The sequence below is a fragment of the Castor canadensis genome, chromosome 5 (genome assembly GCF_047511655.1).
Source record: "Castor canadensis chromosome 5, mCasCan1.hap1v2, whole genome shotgun sequence".
In the NCBI taxonomy this organism is placed as follows: domain Eukaryota; kingdom Metazoa; phylum Chordata; class Mammalia; order Rodentia; family Castoridae; genus Castor; species Castor canadensis.
The window spans coordinates 63223302-63238501 of record NC_133390.1 but is presented as its reverse complement, the minus strand read 5'-3'; the positions used below and the strand labels follow the sequence as shown (position 1 = coordinate 63238501).

General features: G+C 33.4%; 1 protein-coding gene across 16 annotated transcripts in view; it reads left to right on the top strand.

Annotated features, from left to right (window-relative positions):
* Positions 1–15200, top strand: part of Zbtb20 (zinc finger and BTB domain containing 20) — an 815899-nt gene that overhangs the window by 334558 nt on the left and 466141 nt on the right. For 13 of the 16 annotated variants that reach the window (XR_012447947.1, XR_012447938.1, XR_012447943.1 and 10 more), the window contains one exon: positions 7919–7992. The exons of the other annotated variants lie outside the window; for them this stretch is intronic. The gene's annotated coding sequence lies outside the window, so the exon portion shown is untranslated. The remainder of the gene's footprint in view (positions 1–7918; positions 7993–15200) is intronic. 16 annotated transcript variants of the gene reach the window in all.

Here is a 15200-nt window from a genome sequence, read left to right as displayed (position 1 = left end):
GGATATTGCCTAAGTGATAACCACATACTACAAGGTGAGAGGAGTTTCATCATACTCCATGACCAGACTTACTTGTGCCGTGATTATGGATTAGATTTCTTATTTTACACTTGGAAACAGATATCCTTACTGCTTCAGGTTCCTAGGTTAAAGGTGAATGGTTATGCCATTGTAGTGAGATGAATCTGCACAAACTTTGCTGACTTTTCCTATCCTTTTCAGTCTCTTTGAAGTAAAGTAGAAGTTTTGAATATTCCTAGAAACATACATTACATGTTTATTTCATTTTATGTGATAGGAGCAATTTTCATAAATCTGTTCATAATTTAAATGCTCTGTGAGAGTCTATTCTCAAGAAAAATTTATTGTGGATCCTCTTGTAAAGAAAGGGTCTTCTTTACAATGAATATTATTTCCTTTTTCATATGAGAACTTTCTAAGTTAGAAAAAATTTAAGTTTGTAAAGAATCTTACCCCGTTAGCATATTTCTGAGGAGGTATACCATGGATGAGCAGAGGAAACTCAAAGAATAAGTTGGCAAATACTAACCTAATCCAAATAAGTATTTGGATCTATTTGGAGAGATCTCTGAGCTATTATTTTGTATGAGATTAAGTCTAGGTTACATGTTGTCTACAATTGCTTGTAATAGGTTTATTTCAGCTCATGACAACTCCAAATTTCATAACAACCCATTATCAGGTGATATAATTCTAGCCCTTCTCCTCAAGTGGCTCCTTTCCTAAAGAAAGGCAAAACTTTCTTCCATAAGAGAAGTTAGACAATATCATCCCTGTATTACATCCACTTCCCAATCTCTAATCTTTAAGCCCAACATTAATTAGGATGTTCAGGATTGATAGATATACTTGATACTCCCAAACCTTTAAAATTTCTAGAGATGTAGTTGTATAGGCCACAGTAGATTTCCTATACATGTGGAACCATCATGGAAATATTCATTTGATAGTAGTCAGATCACCAACCCAATATGCACATAACTGCCGCTGAGCTCTTGATTCCTGCATTGCAAGTGAAAGAATTAGGCAATGTTTATTTACTGAAGGAGTGCATAAGTTTGATCATAAATTGTATCGCCTAAACCAGATACTTTTAAGAGTGGTGGGATGAGCATAATTAGGAGTTTGAGGTGTTTTAGCCAAGACTGGTTAAATCCTTTTACTCTTCTCCACAGCTACATTAGCACAGTAGTTCTACTGGGACATTTCTAAAACCCCACAACATCACTATTGGAAGGAATTGATTTGACAAAGCTAAATGCACAACAACCCCATGCCCTTAAATGTTGTCAAAGGACTTTTTTATTTCCAATAATCAGGGCTGGTGATATGGCTGAGATAGAACAAACATGAAGGCCCTGAAACTAAACCCTAGGACCACCACCAAAAAAATCCAGTAATCAATTAGTGTAATATACCATGTTAATAGAATAAAAGAAAAAATTGTTTCAATAGATGTACAGAAACAATTGAGAAAATCTGTTCATTTGTGACAGAAACTTTCAACTAATTAGTACAGAAGAGAATTTCTATAACTTGATAAAGGGCATCAGTGAAAAACTTACATTATAGGTAATGATGAAAGATTGACTGATTCACCGCTAATATTGGGAAACAGACCAAGTTGTCAGATCTCACCTGTTCAATGAAAAGGAGAGAAAGAGAGAGAGAGAGAGAGAGAGAGAGAGAGAGAGAGAGAGAGAGAGAGAGAGGGAGGAAGGGGAAGGAAGGAGAAAGGAAAGAGGAGATGAAGGGAAGGGAATAGAAAAGAAGACAGAACAGAAAGAAATCGATGGCACCCAGTCTAGAAAGTAAAGAGCAAAACGTTTTATTTGTACACAATATACTCCTCTGCATGGAAAATCAAGTAATGTATGTACACACACCTACTCAAAACTAATAAATTAATTTAGCTAATTAACAATAGCATTGTAGAAAAATCATGAATATTTTTATGTACTAGTAAAAACAAAATTAAAGGAAGGAGAGAGAAAGAAAAAGAAAGTGAAAGTTAAAAAAAGATAAAGTTTAAACACATGCTTGCAGAAATTGACAAGCTGAATCTAAAATTTCCATGAAGATACAACAATCTCAGAATGATTAAGATAATTATGTAAAAGAGAAACAAGATGATATATACAATAAGGAAGAAGCTATAATACTGACATGTAGACAAAAAGAATATAAATTAGAGTGCAGAAAATCAGCCTTTATAATTTTGGTCGGGCCATTTTGACAAAACCAAGGCAGTTTGGCAAGGGAAAGTTTTTTAATAAATACTGCAAGTAATTGATGCTAAAACTAAGTGACTGTGTAAAAAATTATTTTAAATCTTTACCTCACATGAAACATAAAAATTTCTTCAAATGTACTATGAACCTAAATGTAACAGATGAAATTTTACAAAACTTCTAGAAGACATAGGAGAAAATCTTCATGACCTTGGTTAGACAGACTTCTTAGCTATGACACCAAAACTTGATTGAAAAAAGAATAAAACTAATAATTTGGAATTCAATGAAATTAAAAACACATTGCAAAAGATCATAAAGAAGTAACAAGCCACAAACAAGTGAAAATATAATATTATAATTTATTTATAAATCTTAAAATTCACCATAATTTATCATTTTATTTATACATAGTAAAGCCTTTCCATAATATGTAAAGAAATAATTAAAAATCCAAATTAAAAATTGGAAACAAATTTGAATAGACATTCCATCAAAGAATACATAGGAATTGGTAATAAGCACATGAAAAGATGTTCAACATCATTAATCTTTAAGGAAAAAGTACTTTTAAACCATAAGATATATTTTATACTCACTGTAGTAGCTGTAATAAAAAAGACAAATAGTAGCAAGTGTTAATGAAGAGATGAAGAAATAGAATCCATCTAATTTGCTGGTGATGTGTAAAATAGTATAGGCACTTTGGAAAGGGTTTGGAAATTTCTTAGAAGTTAAAATAAATTTACCATTATGACCCAGAAATTTTACTTCTGGGTATCTCTGTAAGAGAAATGAAAGCTTATATCTACACAGAGTCTTTCATATAAGTGAATGTTTATGTCAGCATTATTCATAATTGCCAAAAACTGGAAAAAACCCAAATATCCATCAACTGACAAATGGATAAGGAAAATGTGGAACAATATCAAATAATGGAATGCCATTATCAAAAAGGAGGAATAGACTACTGATACATGCCACAACAAAGACAAATCTTAAAAAGAAAAATTTTATGTAAAAAGGCCACATAAAAAGAGATTACATATTGTTTGATTGCATTTATAAAAAATGTCTAGAAAAGGCAAAGTTTTATATCCAAAAAGATGAGTTGTTGTCTGGTGCTAAGGAATGAAAGTGGGGCTTGATTACTGTTTGAGAACATGAACGAAATTTGGAGGGTGATGAAAATGTTCTCAAACTGGATTGTGGTGATAGCTATGCAGCTCTATATTACTTAGCCTTTGGGGTTGTAGGTTTAATACAGGTGAATTATTTATTATGTAATTTTTGCCCCATATGCTATTAAAAATAAGATTGTATTTACCAAAAGTAAAGGAAGTATAAAGAAAGGAAAGAAGTAGAGAAACCTAACAGAAATCATCTTAACCAAGTGACCAAAGTTAAGACCCCAGTGACATGCCATATTGATATCATGAACCTCCTAATATTATAAGGGCACTTCTCTTTTGTATGCTTCTTGAAAACTCACAATTCCAGTCTAAATATGAGAAGACATTGAATGAATTCAAATTCAGTAGCATAAGACAAAACATTTGACAATTGTTTTCAAAACTATGAAGGTCATGAAAAACAAGGAAAGACTGAGAAATTGTTACAGACCAGTTGAGAGCAAGGAGATATGGCAACTCAATGCACTTTGGTATCCTGGATTGGATTCTTGGAAGAGACAAAAGAAAATACTGGAAAAACTAATAAAACAGCTGAATAAAGTGTTCAATTTCGTTAATAGTTTGTATCAATGTTAATTTCTTAGTTTTGACAAATTTCCATGATTATGAAGATGTTAACATTAAGAGAAATTAGTGAAGGAAATATGGAGACTGTGTTATATATTGTAGCTTTTCCATACATTAATATTATTCCAAAATAAAGTCAACATAGTGAAATGAAAAAAGCATATATTTTATAGATTAAATGCAAATTATCAATAAATGGAGTGTGTGGATCTTGCATAGATCTTGATTTGAACTAATCTTTGTTTTAAAAAAAAAGACAATTTTTTTTTAAATTGAAAGTCATCCTTTGCCATGGGCGGGATATTTGCTATCATTAAAGAATTTCTTTATTTTTGAAGTGGGATTAGTATAAATTAGTTACATTTTTTAAAAGTCATTCTCTTTAAATAGTGCATATTAAAGTATCCATGGATAAAATGATAAATCTGGGATTGTCTTTGAAATGATCTGGTGGGATAAAAATTGGAGGGTGCAGATGGAAAATAAACTGACTATGGGTGATGAGTACATTGGAATTCATCTTACTATGCACTCCACTCTTTCGTATGTTTAAAACTTTCCATAATAAAAAGTTTTTGAAAAGTGAAAAGAAAAAAATTTTAAACCAAAAATATTATAATTAGCCTTCTCTCCTGACCATAGACAGGTCTTGTATCTTTTAAAAAGCAAATCTGAACAGTGTCAAAGTGAGTAAATGATATACTGGTGAACAAATTCTCAAAATTTAACCGAGGAAGGTAAAATCAGGGCTGAATAGTTGGGAGAACATTAAGAGAAGTTCCTGAATTAACAGACCTCCTAAACTGGAGTGCTTTGTTGTTCTTTCCTTGAAGTTTTGTGACCTAGTGTTATCTAAGCTCCAATCTGTGTAGAAATTTTAAAAGCTAGCAGCAACTCTTTGTTCCTACTCAGTGTTAAGACCTATAGTTCCTCACCCCTCCCTTTGTTTTTTTTTTTTTTTAATTTGGGGGTTTCATTTATGGCCTTGTGACTTACAGGACAGGTTACTGTAATAAATGCATTTACTACTTCTCTGAAAGGCCATTCAGAATCATTAACTAGTGCAGAATGTAAAACTCTTTTGCTTTTCCAGGCTTTCTAATTTGAATTGATTACTGAGCTGTTTCTCAGTGCCTCATTGGATGTTGACTGTAATCTATAAAGTCTTACATAGGTTTGTCCTGAATAGAGACATCTGGTACTGGCTGTCAATTTTAATAATGACTGAAATTGATTTGTAAGATGAAAATAATATTAAAAGATTTTGGAAATTGAAATGTCAAGGGGGAGTTTCATACTGATGACACATAATCTGTAAGCCTAATATTTTAAAGGTGTGTGTAGTGTAGAGTTGTGAATTTAAAGAAAACAAAAACCAGGAAGTTTAAAAATAGTAGTGCCAATAAGATCCTTAACTCCTTAATCTTACTCAACATGCCCTCAGAATATTTCACTTCCTTAAAGACCTGCTTTGCAATCAATTTCTATCCAATACTGAGCCCAGCTACATAGTGACAGAGTTAATGATTTGTTCTTGAGGCAGATTAGAAGAAGAGCAGTATTCATATTGAAGACAACTGGTCCCACTTCCAGGTCCATCTTTGGGCCAAGAGATGTAGTCGCCAACAGTGAGTTGGCGACTGTATATTTTGAGTCCTGGCGCAAATTAAGATCCATCTGGTTTGCCCAGCCGTTTGCCTGAGTGCCACAGAACGGTCCTGTTATTAGTCTTATTTGTGGTCCTATTTGAGGTTAGATATAATATAAATAAACTTCAGTCATTCTTGTGATGAATGCAGCATAGGAATTAAAAGTGGTGGTGTTGGTGGTAAGTGATATTGCATCTCTGTTTTCTCAGTTGCTCTGTTTTCTTTGGATTGGAAAACAGAAATTTAAGAATGAGTTTGTCATCTGGAAGGATAGTTGTGACCAAGTTTTCCTCAACAGGATACAAGATGTTATTTTTGAGCTTCATTACCCTCATCAAAGGAAAGAGAGAGAGATAAAGAGAGAAATTGAAAGAAAAGGGAGGGAGGGAGGAAGAGAAGAAAGAAAGAAGGAAAGAAGAAAGTGAAAGTAGGAAAGAAATAGGTAGAAATGACAGAAAACAAAGGTCAAAAGATAAGAAGGAATGACATGGGGAGGGGGGAAATGTAACTTAGTAGACTGACTATTCAGAACTGACTTTATTATTTTGAACTGATGGTTCAATTCACTCAACATCTGGTGAATTTAGGAAAAGGAAATCTGACTGAACTGAACTGCTAGTTGTCAGTTAAATATTTTATATGTAAATATTCAGCTGAGTTTCTATCACCTTTTCTTGTCTGAGCCAGACAGTGAATCATTTTATTAACCATATTTTATTGGTAAGTAGAACAGTACCAGTTGGTGATTCAGATTTATCAAGAGGTGGACAGTTTTTATATTTCTGAATCATTTATCAGAGATTATTGTTATTCTTTATAATTCTGAGCATAGTTATTTTTGTCAGTTTCTTTTATGAATGTTTTGTTGCCTTATAAGGATATATGTGCTCTCCTCTCCTCTCATTCAGTTGTCCCTGGTGACGCCTCCATAATTTCTGTCTTTACACTGGTACATTTTTAGTCTAATTCAAGCATTTGAAAAGCAGGGGGAAAGTTTAATTAGTCAATATCAATGATTTTAAAAAAATCTAACCCATTCATGGGTGGATTTAGTGTGAATCTGAGTAAATTTGCTTTTAAAGTCTAGGTACATCAAATAGGCACACCACCCAAATTATTCTTCATATATTTCAAAGGAAAAAGAAAACAGGATTCACAAGTGAGAACCAGATGCATTTTCTAATAATAGGGGCAATTTCAGGGGTGATTTATGATGATGCTCATGTGGAAATATTAAAATATTACTTTGCATTATATGAAGTTGGACATAAACATACTACATTTAGTGCTACAAATATATATTCAAAAATACTACAAATTAATCAGGAAAGTAATTATAACAGCTCCATTTTTACATTTAAAAAATATTTTTCTAAATATTAAGGTGTCCGTTATTTGAAGCTAAAAATAGATATGACTTAATCTAGCATGTGTTTTTTACTATTATTTTATTTGTAGATGTTGTTTGAAGAAAGCATTAAAAAACAATATGAGGTTTAAAACCAAATATGTATGACATAATTGGAGATCTTAATGCCTGAACTCTTAAATTTGAAGATTAAAGATACTTTTTTTTTAATCATGAGATTAAACCAGGAGTTCTCATTCAAAACCTGATAATCTTCCTGTGCTGCTTCAAACACTAGTGGCTGCATGTGACAAGAAGTAGAATATGATACGAAGTGGATCACGCTAAACCCACAATACATTGCAATGGCCATTTCGTATTGCTCAGCATGTTCGTTTACCTCTTCTTCACCATCTGCCGGCCACCAGTTCAGTCATTTGAAAGCAGTAGATCTAACATTTTTTTCCTGTTCTACTTGAAGTCATAATTTTCCTCTTACATGTATATTCGATCCATAGATTTTCCTTTGTATTCTCTGAGCTTAACATCTCATGTAATCTTTACATTGTGAAATTGTTGTGTAGAAGTGCTTTCCCCCTCTGAAAATCTGGTAGATAGCTAAAACTAAGAAATACTAAGTTTCTAGTAATATCATTATGAAGTCCTTAATAGAGAGGCACATGTTGTTTTTCAGAATTGCTTTTTTTCCCCTCCCTCTTTAGATCCTTTTCTTTTCATTAAAAAACTACTCTGGGAAGAGGCTTTTTTTTCCCCTTACCACAAAAAAAAAGGCTATGCTTGACTGATAATGCATTGCTCTGGATGGCAAAGCATTATGAAAGTTTAATTTTTAATTAAATCTGAAATACCAATTACAACTGAAAGAGATTTCAACCTGTTTCTTTTCAGACTGCCTGAAGTTACATTTAGAGACTGAAATCACAGCACCTTAAAAACAAAAGATTGAGCTGCACTCTATTCCTGTAAGTGGAAGCTTCCTGTACTTTCCTCTGTTTCTGTGATCAGCCCAAAAAGGGACAAAAAACATTGGTAACATAGTAACCAGACATGGGTAAAATTTGAATGTTCCTGAAGAAATACATCTTTAAATGATTTCCTTCTTTAAAAAAAAAAAGTTGTTGGGCTCACTATTCAGTATGTTGGGCTCACTATTCAGTATGTCTTTTTTATTCAACCGAAATTGTGAATTCTTTCTTTTAGCTGGTTTGAATTTCATTAGGGAGGGTGTCACCCACTGTGCAGCAGCACAATGACATACACCCTATTTGGAAAGAATCTTGCGTTTTTATACCAAAATCAGAAAAGGTAAAAGATTCTTATGGAATCAAAGTAGATTTCATTTTTCTTTGTGATGTCATTAAAAATTTTTAGCCTTTGTATCAATGGAAATGGAGAGAAAGTTCATGATGACATCACAAGATTCTGTTGCCTTGAGGACTTTGGGCAAAACTAAGTAAAATGCATAATTCCCTTGTGTGCGTGTGTTCCCCATTCTGCTACAAAGCAGTCAAAATAGCACATCTTATGTCTTCCCGTGAGCTACAAGGCTGTCTCTCAGAGCCCCATTGTTCCATAAATGCATGTCAGAGTCTACCACAGTCTGGTATACCCTTATTTAGCTGCTGTTTTGTCAATGTACTTGGAAGAACAATTAACATTTGGGATTTCAATGTCTGAATAACAGGCAGTGAATAGAACCGGAGCATATAAAAGATTCAGACGCCCAGGGTAAGAAAACAGAAGCTTATAGTTGATAGTGGAAAAAGGAAAATCATTTTACTGCTGCACTCAAAGGTTGTGAAATACTTCAAGGAAAAAAAATCAATCTTTAAAAAAAAATTTAGCTGAAAATGTATATTTTTGTAATGAAATCCAGAAGCTTATGATGTCTTCCTAAGTTTTGCAGTTAAATGGCTTTTGCTAGAGAGTCGTAAAACACTTAATCTTCCATTGTTGGAATGCCAGATGTGGGATATACTGCATCATGTTTTTCAGAGTGTCACAGTCCCTGTCCAATAGAGAATACTAAAGGTGATTCAAACAGTTTCTTCCATTTTTACTTTGGTTTACTGCACTCTTTCATTATTGACTATAGTTCTTGCGTGTTGTGCATAGACAGCCCTAGAGTTGCTTAAATGTCTCTGCCCTTTGTCTGAGTTCCTGCTAAGTCCACAGCTTTTTTTTTTTTTTTTTTAAGAGATTGCGCAGAATCACCCTGTCAAGGTGGGTAGCTAGAGAAATAGGGCAGTTTCGCAGTTTATGTATGTTTGCCCATCAGGCACATTTCCTGTCTAGCATGAGTAAATAAATGATGGTTATGTTATTTTTGTCATAACTATAACAGTTCAAGCCCACAGATGGTAAAGTCTATAAGAGCAAGGATTCATCCATTTTCATAATTCCCAGCACTTGGCCCAATGATAGGCAATCACAAAGTAGCTACTGTTATTAGTACAATTGCAATATTTATAAAAAGCCAGAAACTCAAGATTTATTCTGTCAGAGAATATTGCTGAGAGAGGTTGGGTAACATTTTTGATAGTTAGGAAGGCAATTATAAAGTAATTTGCCAAAGATCAGTCTTCTGTTTACCATATCAGAAGAGGCGTCAGTCTCCTAGTCCTTTGTCTCATGGACTACAATTCTTTTCCTTGACCAAAATAAAAAGTGCCCATTCACACCACATCCTTTTTGTCTGTGAAATGGTTTTCAGTAGTTTTCCATTTAAGTTGTGTCTTTTATCTCTTATCTTTGGAGTCAATTCCAAAGTAAACCTACCTAACACCAGGGTGGACAGTGCTGTATTACCTCAATTTGTCTTATCATACAGTGGGTTGAAATGGGGAAGTAGTATGAAAGGTATTGGGTCAAAGGGCCAGAAATGAGAAGTTATTATGAGCAGAGACTTTATTTATTTTTTGCAGCCTATATTTATTGCATTAAAAAGTCAGAAGCAGTTTCTTAATACCAATAAGACCACAGTATTCTTTAAAACTCAAAATCATTTGAACTGAAGTTTCCTATCCCATTCCCCGCCACCACCACTTTTTAGTATTTGTTTCCAAAAAGAATCCTTTCATTTTTGTTAAATCTGATTCTGCTGATGCAAATTAAGGCTTTCACAAAACTGGGGTCTCTGAGGCAAAACTAAAATGATAAAATTTAAGCCTAGTGCATTGTACTGTTATCATTTTGAATAACATTTAAGGATATCAAATAACCTTATAAAAATCTTTCACAATTTTTTAAGATTGAAAAATTGAGGCAAAAGGGGTTTAAGGGTAGACTGTCATCAAGTATTATAGCTAAAAAGGATATAAAAAGATGAAAGTCTAGTCACCTCATTTTGAAATAAGTAAATTGAGGCCAGGCATAGGGCAGACATGTTACACAACTCATATTGACCATCAACATAGCTCAACCTGGATATCTAGACAGAAAGTAGACCCAAATGTGGAGGTTGAGACTTCAGTCTTTCCTCTATACTCTCAGTATAAGCAGTTTTTCCTGAAGAGCAAATCTCCTTTGGTTCACTTTTTAGACCTGTTGAACTATAGTTCCTTTCACTAACTTGAAAGTCATACATAAAGAAGTCTGAAAAAATTGATTTTTATCAAAAATTTGGATTTTTTCATTATTCCTATACATTTCAGTACCATGTTTTTTGTTATACAGTGAGTCATATAGAGTCAGATTTATTGGTTGACTTGATATTGTTTATGATGATTTACAAAGTGGGCAGAAAATCATTAGAAATTTCAGTAGTTTAATTGGATTTACAGGCATGATGAAACCAGTAATCTGAACAGAGCCATTGTGACATGGAATTTAGTCTTCCCATGAGTGTGCAACATGCATAGTGTCAGAATGTCACTGTTGCCAGGGGTCATTTCCATCAGAGAATAGTTTTTCAGGGTCTGAAAAAACAATGAAATAAACTTTACTAGTTTAAAATGAATTACTTACCCTGGTAATTTATTTAACATTGCTTTTATAGGATTCTGTCATTTAGCAAGCCAAAGAGGCCAGTGTACAAACTTTTCTTATTATTTTACCCAAAGTGAAGTCCTAAACACATCTTAATTTCTTCCTTAAATTTGTTTTTTCACATCTAGACCTTCCTTCTCCCTGCCATGAAGAAGTCAAGTCACTGTGTTCAAAAAGTGAATAGCCTAAGTCTTTGTGCTCCAAACACAGAACAAGTAGAAGAGAATCAGAGTGTATGGGATATCAGTTTTCCAAAAGTATGAGTTGCATTACATAGTGGGCCATGAAGTCAGTTTGCATGATCAAATGAGTCAAATTAAAATAAACAACAAAAGAGAATATTACATCACATGTTTTTAGATACTGAATTTAAAAATAAATACTCAACTCATGTAATCCTAATTAAGGGATAACATTATTTTCCCCTTTTTGTATATGAGGGAGTAGAAGCATTAAGCAGTTTGCTCCAGGTTATATGACAGGAAATGGTAGAGACAGAATGTGAGCATGTCTGTCCACATTCATACTCTTCCCATTACTTGACACTGCTTCCCAAAGTTGCATGATTTCAATTATTTCACTGTTGATAACTCATAAATTTATATCTCTAGCTATTATATTTCTCCAATACCCAGTTTTATATTCCAGCATCCATATTTAAATTTTCAAATAGAAATCATACTGGTTTCTCAGAATCAATACATTAGTACTGAATTTACCCTCCTTGTTAAAAATCATCCTCCTTTGACTATCCTAATTTTCTTCACCTTAGTTCTCCAGGGCATCTTGAGTCAAAATATTATCATTCTTGCCTCTTCCCCTTGATAGATAATCCAGCAAGTGACCCGGTCCTGCTAATTTTCCTTCTTTAATACAACTAGTCAGGCTTTCATCTTCTCTTACTATAAAAATCTGCTAACTGGGAGATCCCATCCTAAATACTACCTCCCTATTAATTTTCCTGAAGTTGACAGATTAAGATTATGTTACTTTTGTTCAGATAAAAGTTTCGGTGACTCTATATTGACTGTCAAACAATTCCTGACCAATATCATGACATTCTGAGATCTAACTATATCCCCATTTCTGACTTAATCACCACCTACCTAGTGTTCTCTACCACACACTTAGGCCAGATTCCTACACCCACCTTTATTCATATTATTTACACCTTCTGAAATGTGTATTAGTTTGGTGTTGCATGTTCAACTCCACCTCATCTTACTAAGTCTGCTTCAAATGCTACTGACTCCATGAATCTTTCCTTCTTGACCTAGCCAGAAATAGTCTGCCCTCCCACCTTAGCACGCGGAGTGGCCTTTCTGACCAGACTGTAAACTTGATTTGGGATTTCTAGTCTCCAAGACTAGGAAGAATAAACTTGTGTTATTCTAACTAAACACATCACTCACCTATACTTTTTTGAGACATGAAATACTTTCTGCATTTTATAACACTGTTTAAATGTGTGCCTTGTTCTCTTACTAGACAATAAACTTTGAGAGATAAAGTACATATTTAATTAATATTTCTGAAACTTACAGTATCTACCATAGTGGAACCATCAGTACACTTTTCAATTGTTTAATACTGGGAATATAAAAATGATCTCTTATACTCTCATATAATTTATAATCCCCTAAGGAATCAGAAGTTAAATAAATACACAAATAATTTTTAAATTACAATCTTTGGCCTATGAAAAGAGTTATGTGTGCCAAACAACAGTGGGTGGAGAGATCTATAATAATGCTCCTTGGGTGATCAGGACAGAATTCTCAGAGAAGTGTCATTTCAGTTGAGAATTGAAGGGGAGGAAGAATCAACCAGGTGAAGAATTTGGGATCAAGATAAAAACCTGAGGGAAGGGGAGAGAGTTCCATATAGAAACAACACATACAAAGCCCTGTATGGAAATTAAAGCCTTGAGTACAAACTTTGTATATTCAAGGAACTAAAAGTATTCCAGGTTGACTAAAGCAAAGTGGGCAGAGTGACTAATAGTGAAGTCAGAGAACTGCCAGAGTGAGGAATTTGAATTTTATTCTCAGCATGCTGGGAAAACACATAATATATACATACAAAATATTAGTTGGACAACTCAAAAAGACAAGATGAAAATAATTCGAAAGTAAATGCTATGCATGTGCTCTTAGAATGCATACATTTAATTTGAATCTTCACTGAAGATTTACTTCTGAGTTTGGGACAGTTTGGACTTCTGAAGTTGAGGTCTAATAGTTCAGAACACATTTCCCATCTTCCTAAACAGGGTAGATCTCTGACAACTTTCTAAGATGAGGTCAACTTAATTTTATTTCCTTTCTAGTTAAAAATTATTAAAATTCAGTTGGTTAATGGATCTTTTATTTTTGCTTATTTTTAAGTGCTCCTGGTATATGGAAAGAATGCATCCAAAAATGTGTTTTACTCCTATATTGTACTTTTTAACTGTTACAGTTTAATCTTATTTTTAAATTTTGTGTGCAATGACCAGAGGCCTAGAGAGACATAGAAATTCTTGAAGTATAATCATTCCTGTTCTCATTATTATTACCTACAATGTTACTGAATTTCTAGATTGAAGAACAATCCAGACTGTTTTAAAGTATGATGCATTAATATCCTGGAATGCCACTAAATCATAATAGAGATACTGGTTTGTTTGCAAAGTGATGAAAATTATCCTCTTTTGTAATTAAAGAGGAAATAGAGTAGAGGGAATGAGAAAATTAAATGGTAGTGAAGTAGGTTAAGCTCTAAACATATGACAGTTTATCTGCTATAATTCAGAAGAAGACACTGGAATCAGGAAACATTATATCATTAGAGAACCTTAGAAATTATTTAGTCCAACCTGCTTATTGCAGAGAAAAATAAAATTCAGGACTAAAATTCATGTCCAAGTCATATAATTAAATATACAGTCATACAATTAAATAGCCAATAACCAAAATGGCAAAACTTGGACTATAACACCAATTGTCAGCCAAATTACCATAGCCAAAACAACTGATAGATAATCAAAGTCCCCACCATAACCCTTTCAAGGTCTTGAGTGAGAAAAGGAATACTAAGTACACAAGATGATTCTGCTACAAGCTTCAATTAACAATAAATCTGAACAATATACATTACCATAATTTGTTTATACTTAATGTACCAGATGCTTTATGAGGTTGCCTCTAATCCTTGCTACCCACACTCAGCAACCACTTGGCAAAATAGGAATCATTTCCATTTTAAAATGAAAAAAAGCTGAGCCCCAGAAAGATTAAGTAGCATCCAAGATCACAAAGCCAGTGAGTTTGTATTGCTACCAGACCAAAACTCTGTAACTGTCTTCTGCTTGGTGTTTTCATCTGTTGCACTTTATTATCATTTTAGCTCATGTTGTCACACAGGTCATTGGTTCTTCAGTAGTCCAAATGTCTAAAAAATGAAGAAAGTTAGGAAAGAAAGAAAGTTACATTTAAAGGTGCTTTCCCTGCATTATAGTTCTTTACAGTTCATTCTCACTACATTGCCTCAAGATAGATGTTGTAATCCTCAGTTTGCAGTTTTGCAAACTGAGGCTCAGAGAGATTAAATTGTCCCTTGCATCTTAATAAAAACCTGAGTCAACATTCAAACACTGTCTGTATGATCCCAAGTGTTCCTGCCATCATTTCACTCACCTTCAAGTCTGCTCTTTTCCTGAAAGTTAGGTTTCTATGGTCCATATATCTGTTTTGCCAGTTGTGGGACTTCCCAAACAGAAAGAGATTGTATCGGGAGATTGCTTTTATAATTGACTACATTATTATGTCTAGAAATAAATATAATGTCTTTATATGTCTCCTTTTTTAAGAAGTGGAAAACTGAAAAGACTAGCCAAATCTATGCCACTAATCTTTAACTCTGCATCTTCTTGACTCACTGTCTCTGCGCTCAGCACTCCATTAACAATAGTGCCACTAACCTAGGTCTTACTTTAAAATATCTTTGAAAAGTGAAGGAGAAAAAAATAACTGTGTTTATTAGACTAATAATAAGGAATCATTCAAGAGTTCTAAAATTAAAATCAAAATTTGGGTTATATTTTCCTTTTCCAGACTAACTTAATTGAAACTTTATAGCATGTTTAGAGGTAAAAGTATATCAAAGTGCTCAACCTTACTGCTACTATAAAAATGTAAAACCT